The following is a 12,819-nucleotide window of genomic DNA, read 5'->3' on the forward strand; positions in this document are numbered from 1 at the left end:
GGAAGAGGGCTGCTCTTAACTTGGTAGGCTGACTCTCACTTTGGTTTTATCAAGGTTTTTTTTCTTCCCCCCAGGGGAAAATATCATTCCCTTGATTGGATGGAGGTGGTGTATTTGGGGTAAGAATGACCTGTCATGAAACAGTGATATCAGTGATTATTTCTTGTTTTTTTTTTTGGTGGGACTGTTTGAATTCAGAGATTTCCACTTGCAGAGCAGGTGCTCTACCGTTTGAGCCATGCCTCCAGCCCACAATTGTATATAGCCTTCTATTGTTGCCATAACAAATCAACACAAAATTCACAGCTTGAAACAACAGCTCGTTTAATATTTCATAGTTTCTTGAGGTCAAAGGTCAAGGCAAAATATTGCTGGCTCTCAGGATCTGTCCAGGGTCTCACAAGGCCTAAGTCAAGATGAAGGTTGGGCTACTTTCTCGTCTGGAGTTGGGGTCCTTTTCCTGGCTCAGTCAGGTTGTTCTAGTATCCACAGTATTCAGATCATTGAAGTTGTAGACTGAGCAGTTTTCTTTCTTTTTTATTTTTTGGTAGTAATGGGGTTTGAACTCAGGGCCTCATGCTTGCTAGGCAGGCACTCTACCACTTTGATGCCATTTTACCAGCCCATGCCCAGTTTTATTTGCTGAGATGGCTTCTTTTTCTTTTTTTGCAGTACTAGGGTTTCAACTGAGGGCCTTCACCTTTTTTCGAGATAGGGTCTCTCGAACTATTTGCCTGGGCTGGCTTTGAATGGTGATCCTCCTAATCTCTGCCTCCTGAGTAGCTAGGATTACAGGTGTGAGCCACCTGCACTCGACTGAGATGGCTTCTTGATAATTTATTGCCTGGGTTGACCTCAAGCCAAGATACTCCCATCTCTGTCTCCTGAGTAGCTGGGATTACAGATGTGAGCCACCATGCTCGACTCTTTTTTTTTTTTTTTTTTTTTGGCAATACTGGGGCTTGAACTAAGGGCTTTGCTCTTGCTAGGCAGGCACTAGCAATACTTCTTGAGTCACAACCCAGCCCTCGGCATTTATTTTTAAAGAAATATAAGACTATTTATTGACCACTGTTCACCATTATTTACAATAAAGTAAACAATGTAACAGTATGATTACTACAAAGTTTTTTCCTGACTTCTCTGGAACCAGTAAGACAAATACTGGCCAGCCAACAGTGGCTCATGTCTATAATCCTAGCTATTCAGAAGGCAGAGATCATGAAGATTGTGGTTTGAAACCAACCGTGGGGAAATAGTTCATGATACCCTATCTTGAAAACACCCAACAAAACAGGACTGGCAGAGTGGCTCAAGTGGTAGAGTACCTGCCAAGCAAGTGTGAGACCCTGAGTTCAAATCCCAGTGCTGCCAAAAGAGAAAAAAGGCAACTACTGAAAAGTTGGAGCCTACATGTAAGGAGTGAGTTGGGGTAAAAGAGGTACAGAAAAAACATACAGGTCAATAATTATAAAAATTATGTTCATCCATTGATGCCCACAGGTTCTAAATTGTCAACATCTCTAACCAACTGATTACATTTTCATAAGCCAAGTCTTATATATTCCATGATTCAGGACCATTTAGTACACAAACTTTTAGTACACTTTGAACTTTCTGTAAAGGAATGGCTAACCAAAGGAAACTTTAAATGTCCACTTAGTCTTGTTTAGGTAATTTAAAAAAAAAACCTGGATTTGTCTAGTTTCCTCATCTGGGTTGGGAATTTGTCAGTAGCAATAAAATTTTTCCATTCAGGGAATTTTATGTGAATTGAATACCAAAATAAGATGGTGTGGTGGTGCATGCCTATAATATCAGCACTGGGGCAGCAGAGGCAGGGGGATTGCAAGTTAGAGGCCAGCCTGAACTGCCCAGTGAGACCCTGTCTTAAAAAAAACAAGGACTGGGGTCATAGTTCTGTGTAACAGTGCTCTCCTAGTATTCACAAGGTCATGGGTTCAATCCTCAGCACTTAAAACAATCTATATAATAGCGGGCATTGAAGGCTAACACCTATAATCTAGCTACTCAAAAGGCAGAGATCAGGAGGATCACAGTTTGAGATCAGCCCTAGGCAAATAGTTTGAGAGACCCTGCACCAAAAAGCCCATCACAAAAAAGGACTGGTGGAGTGGCTCAAGGTGTAGGCTCTGAGTTCAAACCCCAGGACTAAAAAAAAAAGAAAATCTCTACATAAGTATTTTATGTATACATACACACAAACAAAAACTCAGAATGTTCTTCCACATACGAAAGACAAGATCTGATTGAGTAAGACTGGAAAATATCTCTTAATATTTAGAAAAAGCTGTTCTTGAATGCAGAGAAAACATACCGTGGTATCAGATGCTCTTTTCTGATATAAATATATATAAAAATCAATGCAAACAAATATTGAGTCTCATCTTCTAGACAAGAATGTCAAGTCATTCTCTCTTCACAAAAAGCAACTGCGACCTGAGGACACCTCATATTTGCATCTTTTGCCAGCACCAAGTCTGCCTGGGCATCTTTTCCGTGTCATACAAACATCAGCTCTCCACTGCGGTCTGTGGCACCCATGATTCCTTCAGGATCGAGACCTCTGGCAGAGCCTCTTTTTTCTTGGGTTTGCCGTCATTAGCTTTACTGTCAGATAAAGATTTTCTTTCTGTACCCTCTTTTTCTTTACTAGCTTTTAGAGAAGTAAAAAAAGTTTCAGTTAACGCTGGACAATGTAACTTCTCTTCAGGTTCCCAAGTATGGTGAGCACCTGTAAATTCCTTCCACCTCAGAAATAGTCTACCTCCCATTCACTGCACTTCAGTCCAGTGCCTGACCACACATACTCTTCAGGCTCTGCCCCTTCCACCTTTTTCCTCTTTCCATTCTGTTTCTTTCCCATTTTTTTGCAGTTTTAGCAGAGGCCATTTTTGATTGCAGTCTGCACTGTGGGTCCTGCAGCGTCTTGGGCCTGCACGCTTCCAGTCCTGAGTAGTTTTCTTGCCGGCCGACAGCTGGGGATCCCTCTCACCTCCTAGCAGCCCTCCCAAGTTGTTAGCACATGGCCCCTCTATCTACAAAAGTAGCAGAATTTCCCATACTTACAACTCTTCTCACACATCTAGACCCAAGTTTAAAAGGGTCATGTGAGGCTGGAGGCATTGCTGAGGTTGTAAAAGCCTTGAGTTCAAACCCTAGTACCGCCAAAAAGAAAGGGTTGTATGATTAGGGCAGGCCCAAACTGACAACCTCCCTTTCTTAAATTCACTTGTACCATATAATATAACCTAATCATAGGATTAAAATCTATCATTATTATGCAGTGTGTGGATAACAGAGTGGTAGGGAGTAGACATCTTAGAATTGTACCTGCGATCTAGTGATATTAACCTTTAACATGTTTTCTGCTGGATTTCTCCACTACAAACCCTTGTTTTTCCATTGTAATTTAAAAATATCTTCAGGGAAATGTTAAGCATTTTAAACTTCTGTATGCTACTTTCGTCTTGTTTTGGTAGTACTATGGTTTGAACTCAGTTCCCCATGCTTACTATGAATGCCCTCTACCACTTGAGCCACTCTACCAGCCCCTTCTTGTATTGGATATTTTTGGACGTAGGGTCTTGTGAACTATTTGCCTGGACTGGCTTCAAACTGCAATTTTCCTGAGCTTTTATTTGAGGGGTATCCTTATTTTTTTCAAATTGTTCTAGCTTTGGCCATTGAATGGGGCTCTTTCATGTTAGTTTCTTTGCCCTGTTGCCATACCCTCATCCTCTGAGTACTACTTCCTGGCACCATGTAAAATGCTCTAGATTGGTCTTGTCCCAGCCCCAGAATAAATCACATTTCCAAGAATAATTTCAATTTCACTCCAAGAGAACCAGAATTACCTTTTACTTGCTATAAATTTGTGTCTCCATAGGTTAGATGCAGATTAATGAAGGTATTAGTTTCTACTTGCTGTCCTAATAAATTGCCACACATTTAGTGGCTTAAACCAACACTAGTTTGTTATCTTACCATCCTGGAGGCCAGAAGTCTGAAATGGGATTTATTGGACCAAAATCAGATGTCAAGAAGGCTACACTCCTCTTGTAGGCTGTGGGGATAATACACATCCTTGCTTTAACCAGTTTCGAGAAGTTACCTGAATTCCTTGGCACACAGACCTTTGCTGCATCTTCAAGGGCAGCAGCATAGAATCTTTCAGTCTCTCTCTGATTCTGACCCCTCTGATTCCATCAGACCCACTTGGATAATCCAGGATCCTCTCCCCAATTTAAGATATCTGCTTTAATCACATCTCCAAAATCCCTTCTGTTATGCGAGGTAACCTATTCACAGGTATTGGGGATTAAGACACGAACACATGTGGGAGCCATTATTCTGCCTTTCACATGAGCCTATATGGAATAATGGGACAATCAGTCTAACAGATTAATTAGGCCAAAGGAAAATATCACCTTAAAAAAATTTTTTTTGAAGACAAGGTCTCACTATCCTCCTGCCTCTGCCTCCTGGTGCTGGGGTTATAGGCATAAACCAGCACACCTGGCTAAATTTTTTTTTTTTTCCGGTATGGGGTCTTGAACTGGGCCTTCACCTTGAGACACTCCACTAGCCCTTTTTGTGACGGGTATTTTCAAGATAGGGTCTCATGAACTATTTGCCTGGACTAGCTTCAAACTGTGATCCTTCTGATTTCTGCCTCCTAAGTGGTTAGGATTACAGGTGTGAGCCACCAGCGCCCGGCCTGGCTCAATGTTTTCTGTCAGTGCTGTACCATTGAGTTACATTCCCAGCCCATAAAACGGCCCTTCAATAACATGCTTTTTTTGGTGGGACTGGGGTTTGAACTCAGGGCTTCATACTTGCAAGGCAAGTACTCTATCACTTGAGCCACACCTCCAGTCCATTTTGCTCCGGTTATTTTGGAGATGGGGTCTTGGATGAACTCTGCCTGGGCTGCCCTTGAACTTCCATCCTTCCAATCTCAGCCTCCCAAATAGCTGGGATTACAGGTGTGAGCCTCTGGTGCTGGGCATTCTTTTTATTGCTTTTATTTTTTTAAACTTTTCTTCTTAGCCAAGTGAGTGGCTTTTTAAAAAATAACAATATCCTTGCACATTTTTCTAAATCCTTCATGAAAGTAACTGTCATCCATCCTCCATTATGGGGACGTTGGTTTTGATTGGTCCTCCAGCATCACTGAAAAGCTCCAGTTCAACTGTCGTCCTTCATGTTTGTCACCAACAGCACAGATTTTTACCCAGTTGTAAAAAAGCAATTTTAGTTTACCAAGATGCATTACTCTGCTGTCTACAGAACTCACTTATGGTATGGGAATTATATTGTTAAAGCCAAGTGAAAAAATTAAATGTTCTAAGTCAGGCATAGTGATGTCTGTATTCCCAGCTACTCAAGAAGTTGAGGCAGGATTGCTTGAGCCCAGGAGTTTGAGTTCAGGCTGGGTTAATATACTGAGCTCCTGTCTCAAAAAAAAAAAAAAAATTAATGTTCTCTATATACTCTTGGTTGTAACTATAGATTTATTTTTTGTTCATTTGGTTAATGGGTAAATGTTTATTACCTGATTTACAAGGCACTACAATAGATATTAGTGGTAAACAGTAAGATGTAATATATCATGGTTCAAAAGATGAGGATACTGCTTGAGTAGCTTAACCAAAGGGAATATTCTAGTATCTAATATGTATATACTTCTTTTCATCTGGCAGAAAAAACTAAGGTTTTCCCATTCTTAATATTTTGACTTGAAAAGTTTGAGAAAGTATTGTGTATAAAAAGCTATTTAAGCTGGATGTGGTGATACACGTCTGTAATCTCAGCACTTGAGAGGTTGAAGCAGGATTGTTGAGTTCAAGGGTGGCTTGTCTCAAAAACAAACAGGGGCTGGAAGCATGCACTGCCTACCAAGTGCAAAGCCCTGAGTTCAAACTCCAGTACTACAAAAAATAGACGGAATTCCTAGAATTTTTAAATGTTTAATAGAAGCAATAACTAATACTTACTGAGCACTTACTCCTACCCAGTGCTTTACATATATCGGTCTTCCAAACAATTTCATAAAGTAGGTGTTATCACCTACATCCCTATTTCATAGATAATAGTAATAGGTAGCTATCATAGTTAAAACTGATGGCCAACTGGGTTGAGAAGTATCTGGATTAGTAAAGCAAACTTTGTTGTGTCTCTGGGGGTGTTTCCAGAGAATTAACTAAAGGGGCAAGACCTACTCTGAATGTGGCTGGTACCACACATCTGTGGGCCCAGACAGAATAAAAAGGGAAGAGTGAGGAGCCTGCTAGCTGCCCCCATGAAGTTTCTCCCTGCCCTCTTAAGATGGACTGAAACCTTTGAAACTGTCAAAATAAATCTTTGCTCCCTTAAACTGTTTTCTCAGGTATTTTAACACAAGGATTAAAATGTCTAATTAACACGATGGCATAGCTGGTAAGTGGTAGAGCCATAATTTAAATCTGGGAAACAGATTCCACAGCTTTCTCCCTTAACACACAAATCAGTGGATATATTACAATGTTGTCACCCAGTAAAGTGTTAGATATAATGACTGCCCCAAATTCTGCTTGAACCTTGATAATTTTTCCCAACTTTGTAATATAGCTGAAAAACTATAATCTCAATGGACTGTGAAATATATAGGAACATTAATTTCAGAAACGGACTAAATACTACACAGACTTAGTTAGATATATATAACTAGAACCAGGACATGCTAGACCTGAGTTTGTCAATGCTGTGGTTGAAATCATCTCTTTGATGGCATGGGGCTGAGGACTCGGCTCAAGTGGTAGGGAGCCTGCTTAGTATGTTTGCAGCTCTTAGTTCAAATCCCAGTGCTACCAAAAAAAAAAGTTTAAAGAAAAAGGTAAGTAATTTGATAGCATGCCCACGGAGAATGCAGCATGCAGCATTCTGGAATAAGGTAGAACTATATTCTAGTGCCTGTTTTGCCATTAGCAGTAACTATTCCATAATTAAGGAGTAATGCTATCAATTTAGATACTACTTTTCCAGTTCTTAGAAAATTCCTGGAAGGAAACCTTTGAGTAAATTTTGGCTGCTTTGTGACAGTTCTTTTTTTTTTTTTGGTGGTACTGGGGTTTGAACTTAGGGCCTCACACTTGCTGGGCAGGTACTCTACCACCTGAGCCACTCTGCCAGCCAGATTCTTTTTGATTTTTTTTTTTTGATGAGACTGGGGTTTGAACTCAGGACTTTGTGCTTGCAAAGCAGGCACTCTATTACTTGAGCCACATCTCCAGTTCATTTTGCTCTGGTCGAACTGCAATTTTCCTGTCTTCAACCATCGCAAGGATTACAGGCATAAGCCACCAGTGCCCAGTTTGTGACAGCTTCTTAAAAATATATCCTATTCATATCTAATCAGAAAGAACAATATTTATGTTTGTTTCTACATTTGAGAGCTTAAAGATTTCACTCATTGAAACATGTAAATTTTTCTATTCTAGGACATTCAAGTCTAGAATATCTTCACGTTGAAGTTTTTACAGGTTTCCCAATTCTACACTTTAAAAAGGCATGTAAATCTAGATAATTTAGAAAGAAAAAAATCATCTCAATTATTCACATTTGTTTAAGTCTTTGAAATTTGGATACAGTCAACAGGAGTATTATTCAAGATAATTCAAAGCTGTGGAATAAAATAGAAGACAAAATGTAAGAAATGTGATTTATATACTCAAAAATATACATAACCTAAAATATATTCAAAATAAGTTCTTTGTTGTCTGTTTCAGTCTTTGCTACATCTCAGGCAGGCCTTGACCTCTCCATCATTTCTGCCTGTGGAGTACTGGGATTATAGATGTGTGCCACCATACCTGGCCTATTTTTTAATTTGCGAGTAAGTTTATAAGCATGTATGTGATTACACTTGATTTTTATTGAGTTGATAACTACTTGGAAGTGATTCTGATAAATTTAGGTTATCTATCCACAAATTTGAAGAAACAGAAGATAGTATCCCAAAGAATCAGTAATTGTACAACATAACAAAAGGGTTATGCTGGGTGCTGGTGGTTCATGCCTGTAATCCTAGGAGAGATCAGGAGAATGATGACTCAAAGCCAGCCTGGGCAAATAGTTCTCAAGACCCTGTCTACAAAGTCCATCACAAAAAGGGGCTGGTACAGTGGCTCAAGGTGTAGGCCCAGAGTTCAAACCCTGGCAATGCCAATAAATAAATTAAAAAAAAATAAAAAGGGTTACTAGTTAATAGCAGAGAAAAAGCTGTATGAGAATCAGAGTAGCTAACAAGTGGCTGACATGAATCACCAGTATGAATACAGTGAACAAAAGGGAACAGTTAATAACTGTGGTTGCTCTGCTAGGAGAATAAAATATAAGGAATGGTACAGCTAACTTAATTTAAGGATATAATTGATTACTAATTGAACCTACTTTAGGAAAAAAAGAACAAAAAAACTCTACTTAGTAATTACGGAAGTTCTAATTTTTTTTTTTCTTGGTACTGGGGTATGAACTCAGGGCCTGCACCTTAAGCCATTCCACCAGCCCTTTTTTTATGATGGGGTTTTTCAACATAGAATCTCATGAACTATTTGCCTCGGGGGTGGCTTTGAAGCAATCCTCCTGATCTCTGTCTCCTGAGTATCTAGAATTGATAGTGAACTTATTATTTGGATGTATCAGTTTAGTGAGGAGGTTCAGAGTAGAAAAGGGACTAAGAAAAGAACTATGGGCCTTAGGGGAATGATAAGAATGGATTCCTAGCATCATTTTGGTCAGTAATAGGTACATATGCTATATTGCATGAGACTAGCAGAAACAGTAACTTATCAACCACTCATTGTGTTGCGACCATGCTGAATCAGAGAGTGAGTCAATCCCACTTTGGGAGGGAAATGCTCACAAGGAAAAAGGAATGCTCTCTTCCTGGGCAGAAGGGCCTATTGAGTAAAATTCCTTGGCCAGTCCCTTAATCAAGATCTTGGTGCCTAGGGAAAATTATGTTATCCCTAGGGGTAAGCAGTTGACTTCTACTCAACACTGGGGATCAGGCATAATAATTGGAATCAACATCACAGTGTTCACATGTAAGAACACATTAGACACTACTCAGAGTATAGTATTAAGTAGACATAGTCCGTACCTAGCAGCCTTAATTGTCAGGTTATTAAGGGTAATAGCAGGTTACTGTATTAGAAGCAGAAAAGCTCCTAATGATGGTGGTTCATCTAGCAGAAAGGTTTCTGCCCCCATTTATTTCTCATTTTCTCTGAAAATCACTTGTCTTGCACATGTACTTACTGGATTAAACCTCAAACATGAATAAAAGAACCAATCAAAAGTTCACAATGAAATAAGATATGGATTCTCAAGAATGAAATACACTAAACATGATGAGATCCTCCTTTTTGGCACTCTACAGATTTATAGAGGTTATCACATTTTCCTAAAATCAGTCCAAGTCCATAATTCCCTCCCCCTTTTTTTTTCTGGTGGTACTGGGCCTCATGCTTACTAGGCAGGCACTCTACCACTTGAGCCACTCTACCAGCCGTTTTTATGTTGGGTTTTTCAAGACAGGGTCTCGAGAACTACTTGCTCGGGCTGGCCTTGAACAACAATTCTCTTGATCTGTCTCCTGAGTAGCTAGGATTATATGCGTGAGCCTGGCCTGGCTAATATCCCACTTTTGGATGTGAATCATTCCAGTCTTACTAAAGAGCAACATATTTTGTAAGCCAAGTCCAAGTGAAGACATGTGCAGAAAAGGTAAATTAAAAAAAAATTTTTTTTTTTGCAGTACTGGGATTTGAACTCAGGGCCTACACCTTGAGCCACTCCACCAGCCCTTTTTTTTTTTTTTTTTGAGAAGGGTTTTTTCAAGATAGAGTCTGGAGAACTATTTACCCAGGCTGGCTTCAAACCTCGATCCTCCTGATCTCTGCCTCCTGAGTACCTAGGATTACAGGCATGAGTCAGTGCTCAGCTAAATTTTGTATTTTTTGACTCATGACATGATGACAGATTTGGCACTTCATATATGATTGAGAATGAAAAAAAAAAAAAAAAGTAAAAGGGCTGATGAGATGGCTTAAGTGGTAGAGGCCTGCCTAGCAAGCATGAGGTCCTGAGTTCAAACCTCAATACTATAAAAAAAGAATGATGTAAGAGGAAAATGTTAGGTAAGAACATCAGAGGCAAGCCACTAGAGACAGGTTTTGGTAAAAGAAGCCCATTCCATCACTTATGGAAGAAAAAGTTTGAAAAAGGACAGGTATACTTGGTTGGGAAAGGGAAGGATAAACAAGACAACACACATTCCCAAGGGAATGATGCTATCCAGGGATACTTTCCCCTAGTCCAGTCCCTCTGGGTTTGCAGATACAAAACAAGCCCCATCCCATGTAGAGGTGTGGCTCTTTAGTTCTTGCTAAGCAAACAAAAATTTTCTACTTTCTACTGTATGAGAAATTATAGTTTGGGAAGCAACAGAAAGGCCCTTATTCTATTACTTAACTTTATTCATGCAATAATACACCTCAAATAATGGCCAGGTTGCTTCTCATATTAATAGAAAAAAGAAACAAAGGTAAGTTGTTGCAGGGGAAAGAGACAAATGAAATTAAGTCTGCTTAACTATTCTTTTTAGAATTCAACATTATCCCAGAACTTCCCAGCAACAAAATAGATGTTTCCATTCTATAACAATGGGGCAAGTTCATCATACCAGTAGGCATGTAAGGCAAATCCCAGTCTTGGAGGAGTTTAAAAGATCTCAATAGGCCCAGTTCTTATCCTACTTTGCTTCCATGACTTGCCACTTTTTTACATTCAAAAAATAATGTCTATTACTGATAGGGAGGTTGCTTGTCTTGTTGAAGAATATAGTAAGTCCCATAAAAGTGGAAATGGAACAGAAGAGCTATAAAACTAGTTTGGGGTTTCACTCTTACATACAAATTGTAGTACTCAGTATCTTCTTTGAGGAATATTCATTTGGACCTCATACTGACTTACAGTTTTAACTGAGAAAGAACATTTCAGTTATATGTGCCTAAGTTCTTGAGCTGTATTTTATTTTATTTTATTATTTTTTTAAAATTGTTTTATTATTCATATGTGCATACAAAGCTTGGGTCATTTCTCCCCCCTGCCCCCACCCCCTCCCTTACCACCCACTCCGCCCCCTCCCTCTCCCCCCTACCCCCTCAATACCCAGCAGAAACTATTTTGCCCTTATCTCTAATTTTGTTGAAGAGAGAGTATAGGCAATAATAGGAAGGAACAAGTGTTCCTGGTTGAGATAAGGATAGCTATACAGGGAGTTGACTCACATTAATTTCCTATACGTGTGTGTTGCCTTCTAGGTTAATTCTTTTTGATCTCACCTTTTCTCTAGTTCTTGGTCCGCTTTTCCTATTGGCCTTAGTTGCTTTTAAGGTATCTGCTTTAGTTTCTCTGCGTTAAGGGCAACAAATGCTAGCTAATTTTTTAGGTGTCTTACCTATCCTCACCCCTCCCTTGTGTGTTGAGCTGTATTTTAAAAGCTTAAAGAATTTGAGCCAGGGTTGGGTTGATGTGGCATAAGGCCCTGGATTCAATCCCCAGCACCAAACAAAAATAATAAACAACCAAAGGGCGGGGTGGGGAAACACTAACAAATTTGGGGCACAGCGAAGGGCTGCAATGCTATCCAACGGGGAATTTACCAGTGCTATATTGGATGCAAGATCAAGAGTTTGATATGTAGTCAAGTGATGAGAAAATATAGATTGATAAATTACAGAGGTTTCATTTTTAAAATTGTGGTCTCTTCTCTCTTTATGTCCATCTTCATTACTATGTTCCATAGGACCTATGGGAATAACTATCCCCTAGCATCTATTCTTCCTCTGTGGTGGTTTGTTTGTTTTGAGACAGTCTCCCTATGCAGCCCAGGCTGACCTCAAACTCCAGGTCCTCCTGCCTCTGCTTCCTGAGTGCTGGGATTATAGACACATACCACCAGCCTGGTTGGTTTGAATACTTTAACATTTCTCCCATCCAGAGATGGAGTAAAGCTGGATGTGACAGTATGCACCTATAATTCCAGCACTCAGTAGGCTAAAGCAGGAGGATGGAGAGTTCAAGGCCAACTTGGGCTACAAAACCAGACTCTATCTCAGAAACGCCAAAAAAGAGGTGGGATGTATGTTTCCTCTCTTGAATCTGGGTGGGTTCTAAGTACTTTATTGACCAATAAAGTACAGTGGTAATAATGCTAGGTAACTTCTGGTCACAAAAAGCCTTACAACTTCTTTTTTTTTTTTTAAATGGCAGTAGGGTCTGAACTCAGGTCCTCATGCTTGCTAGACAGGTGCTCTTACCACTTGAGCTTCTCCACCAGCCCATTTTTGTGATAAGTTTTTTTGAGATAGGGTCTCATGAACTATTTGCCTTGGGCTGGCTTTGAACTGTGATCCTGATCTCTACCTCCTGAGAAGGTAGGATTACAGGTGTGAGCCACCAGCGCCTGGCTTATTATGACTATTATTAATGTAATGTAAGATCACATATTTTTTCTATTTACCCAGCTTGACAGAATGCCGAAATTGGCTGGAAGCGTGGCTCAAGCAGTTGAGAAGCCTGCCTAGCAAGCACGAAACCTTGAGTTCAAACCCTAGTATGGCAAATAAATAAATAAATAAATAAATAACCTAAAAACAAATGATAAAAACAGAATGCTTAAATTTTTTCTTTGGCACTAGTAAAATATAGGAGTTAATGAAAGGGCTCTCTCTCTCTCTCTTTTTTTTT

General features: G+C 39.7%; 1 pseudogene; it reads right to left on the reverse strand.

The window, feature by feature from the left end:
* Positions 1–2,301: 2,301 nt before the first annotated feature.
* Positions 2,302–11,179, reverse strand: LOC141422711 (chromobox protein homolog 3 pseudogene; annotated as a pseudogene).
* Positions 11,180–12,819: the final 1,640 nt, after the last annotated feature.

Source organism: Castor canadensis, chromosome 4, assembly GCF_047511655.1.
Source record: "Castor canadensis chromosome 4, mCasCan1.hap1v2, whole genome shotgun sequence".
Lineage (NCBI taxonomy): Eukaryota > Metazoa > Chordata > Mammalia > Rodentia > Castoridae > Castor > Castor canadensis.